General features: G+C 33.3%; 2 pseudogenes; both read left to right on the top strand.

Annotated features, from left to right (window-relative positions):
- The first annotated feature begins 1,425 nt into the window (after window positions 1-1,425).
- Window positions 1,426-1,570, top strand: LOC145284633 (U2 spliceosomal RNA; annotated as a pseudogene).
- A 706-nt stretch (window positions 1,571-2,276) lies between these two features.
- LOC145284904 (U2 spliceosomal RNA) lies at window positions 2,277-2,402 on the top strand (annotated as a pseudogene).
- The last annotated feature ends 1,724 nt before the right edge of the window (window positions 2,403-4,126 follow it).

Raw genomic sequence — 4,126 nt, 5'->3', positions numbered from 1 at the left:
ATATTTGTTAAAAATAACAATTGTGAAAAGCTGAAATTTTGACAATAAATGCTAGTCGTTATTATCCATAAGAGCATACTAAAATTTGAATCATTTGTCAAAATTTTAGCTTTTCACAGTTGTTATTTCTAACAAGTATTAGATTTTAAAATTCTGTCCCTTAGTTTTGGACACTAATATATATATATATATATATATATATATATATATATATATAATTAATAGACGTCACAATATTGTAGAATGAAATTCACAATATTTTAGTCAATCAAAAATATGACAAAGAGTGGGCAAAATTCCTTATTCCATGGAGTTTCAAAGATAGGGTCTTCTCATCAGAGGTAAAAACGTTAGCAAAAGAAATATAGAGATAAAAATCTAATTTTGCTGGTTAGCGACGTTTTTTAAAACGGTAGTTCTAAAAGTTTCTGAAGTAAAGTAAAAGTTTATAAGAAAACAAAAAATACTCAACAATGTCCAATAATTAATTTTGTAAAAATCCAGTGAGAGTTTGAGGTTCGTATTGAGTAGATGAGTAGATCCAACAAGAGATTTAAAAAAAATGATATCTTTTTTGTAGATAGAGGATGGGCGTGTGAGGACTTAAATTGAGAATATAGGCTTATAAATGGAGAATATATATATATATATATATATATATATATATATATATATATATATATATATATAACAGTCAAGCTACGCTGACGAGGAGTAGGGCTCCGAAACACGTGTGTCCGTAGATTACTGTTTTTTAAAATAAATAAATAAATAAATAATACGTCCAAATAAAATTGGGCGACTTTCTAAGAAAAACACCGGTACTCCGAGGCGGAGACATAAACATTACTATCGTTTAAAAAACCAAAACAAAAACCACTTATATATATATATATATATATATATATATATATATATATATATATATATATATATATATATATATATATATATATGCGTAGTTTTTTTTTTGCTGATTTTTTTAAACAATATTCCGGATCTTCTTTTTTTTTTTTTTTTTTTTAGAAATTACCCATTTTTAGTCGCGTGCAACCGACTCTATAAGTCACTCCGTCGGTCGGTCAGTCTGTCGGTCGGTCTGCCCGTAACAGTTTGTGCTTGGCATTTTTGGTTAAGATCAAAGCTATGTTATTAATAGAGGCTGTTTTTAGCTTTTAAAGCTTTTCTTATCCTTTTGGCCAAGATCAAAGTGTAGTATCTGTCCGGCAGATACTGCAAGCAAAGACCATATGTGAGGGGCAACTCCACATATAAGACCTTGGTCAATGTAGGGCAACCATTCATACCAATTGTCACTATCCAGCTCCCCTACTCGCCGGGGAGTCGGTCCCCATTTCCACTGCACTCCTCACATTAAAAATCGGCCTTGTGCCTAATTTGCTCGGTGGGGGAGCAAATAAATACAGCTTTTCTTGGCCTATTGGCCAAGATCAAAGTGTAGTATCTGTTCCGGCAGATACTGCACTTAAGATAATTTGTACCAGTCAATGGAGGGGAAACCCTCTATACTGGGACAATTATTATTTTTGGTAACCAGAGTGACCCCTTTTAGGGGAGCTGGTTTTTACCTCACATTAAAAACGGCCTTGTGCCTAATTTGCTCAGTGGGGGAGCAAATAAATACCATCTGTTCTTCAGATGCTGCACTTAAGATAATTTGTACCAGTCAATGGAGGGGAAACCCTCTATACTGGGACAATTATTATTTTTGGTAACCAGAGTGCCCCCTTTTTGCCTACTTTTAGGGGAGCTGGTTTTTACCTCACATTAAAAACGGCCTTGTGCCTAATTTGCTCAGTGGGTAAGCAAATAAATACCATCTGTTCCTACAAGCTATGACTAGAGTAGTGTAGTATCTGTTCCTGCAAGCTATGACTAGCTAGGACTAGCAAAGACCAGATGTGGGGGCAACCCCACATGCCTGACCTTTAACCAGCTCCCATTTCCCACCTCTCGGGAGCTGGTCCCCTTTCCCCTTCCCTTCACTCCTCACATTAAAAATCTGCCTTGTGCCGAATTTGCTCGGTGGGGGAGCAAATAAATACCATCTGTTCCTACAGATACTGCAAGCAAGACCATATGTGGGGGCAACTCCACATATAAGACCTTGGTCAATGTAGGGGCAACCCTTCATACAAATTGTCACTATTCAGCTCCTCTACTCCCCGCGGAGTTGGTCTCCATTTCCCCTTCACTCCTCACTTTCAAAATCGGCCTTGTGCCTAATTTGTTCGGTTGGGGAGCAAATAAATATCACCCTTTCCTTGGCCTTTTGCCCAAGATCAAAGTGTAGTATCTGTTCTTACTACATGCTGTACTTATTGTGTTATAAAGTGGGGGTCACTTTTTTTGTATTAATTTAATGTAAAATATCACCCACTTTACAACCAGTCAGTCTCAAAGCCATTCAAGTCATTCTCCAGATCATTCAAGTTGTTTTTGAAGGATTCCAGTTATTTTATAAGCATTCGAGTCATTCTTAAGTTCATTAAAGTCATTCTAAGTCATTTATATTTTATTTATTTGTCATTTCAGCTCATTTTTCGGTCATTTTAGTTTATCTTTAAGAATTTCAAAATAAATAAATAAATAAAAATATTATTTGTTTATGTCCAAAATAAACAAGGCCGATAGCCATTAGTCACGTGCTCTCGTGTAATGAATGAATGCGGATTTATCTATTTTGTTTTTCTTTTGCTTTGATACCCCCGAATTCGAAGCTATCTCCTTACAACCCTTCGTTTTCATAAATCAGAGTCCATTTTCTGAAGGCTGTTTTTGAACCCAGTCAACGATGGGTACATTTGCTAGTATATATATATATATATATATATATATATATATATATATATATATATATATATATATATATATATATACTCTCCCTGCACTGATGATTTCCGAAAGGATGAAATACTAGTGTCTATAAGTATTAACATTACTATATAATACTAATTATGTCAGCCCCTTTAAGAATTCGGTTCTGTATTGTTGAGCACTTTACAGTTGAAATGAAAGTCGGTCACTTAAGCTCACATACACATATCAGGATGTAATAATCATTAGATCACTCTGATCGGACGTCTTGACATTTAAAAATAAATGTTTAAATTTCAACGATTCTCGCGGTTAAAGTTGGCCGTGTGGGTTTGTTCCTTGGTAATGGAGTCAGAGGTGGCTAATCCCAGGAAATCCCGTAATTGGAAGAAGATGGTCCATAATAATCCAAAGGCAGAAATCCATGGAATAATTCACAAAAATGTGTACAAGGAAAAAAACAAAAGATTCCAATAATATTTATAAAATAAAAATAAAATATGCTTTTCACTCTACTTCCGAGACATAAGTATAAATAAAAAAGATCAGGGAAGAGAAAGAGGAGAAAGAAAAACGGGATTTACGGGATTTCCTTTGATTTTACTTGTACAAATGGAAATTCTGTTAATTTTCTTGAAGTTTTACATTTGGATTTTACCGTCACTTGATTTTTTATTTTCCACCAGACTGTGTAATCATTCATGTGTAATCACCTTTTTCTTCACTATATTCCCTCTGCTTCACTTTTTTGTTTACAAGTAAGATCTTTGACGTACTTGTTGGTTCATCAAATACTTCTGCATGCAAAATCCAATCCCACATTTTGCTAATTCCTATCCTCTGATGAGAAGGAAAGTATTTCTTCGAAACTCCGCGGATTAAGGACTATCCATTTATCTAGTGTTTCATTTTCAGATTAAATATGTTTTTAACTCATTTCAAAGTGTTTTTTAACATATTTTATTAACTGTTTGCTCATATATATATATATATATATATATATATATATATATATATATATATATATATACATATATATATATATATATATATATAGATATATATATATATAACTACTTCATTTACTCACGTAAAATTAATCTACGAAAGTATAGATTTATGCGTAAACTTTAAGTATTTACTTCAAAAGTGCTCAATACGTAGGTAGAGCTAGTTAGTAATTTATAAAATATATATGGCGATTAAGCTACACTGAATAATCGGCGTTTCATCCACTCTAGGATTCGTCAGACCTATGCGCGAATTTTGTGGTTTTTTATCGTTTTTT

This window comes from Euprymna scolopes, chromosome 1 (genome assembly GCF_053919585.1).
Source record: "Euprymna scolopes isolate OS-2025 chromosome 1, ASM5391958v1, whole genome shotgun sequence".
Classification (NCBI taxonomy): Eukaryota; Metazoa; Mollusca; class Cephalopoda; order Sepiida; family Sepiolidae; genus Euprymna; species Euprymna scolopes.
Note: the sequence above shows the minus strand (reverse complement) of the source record. Positions and strands in the feature narration are given on the sequence as shown.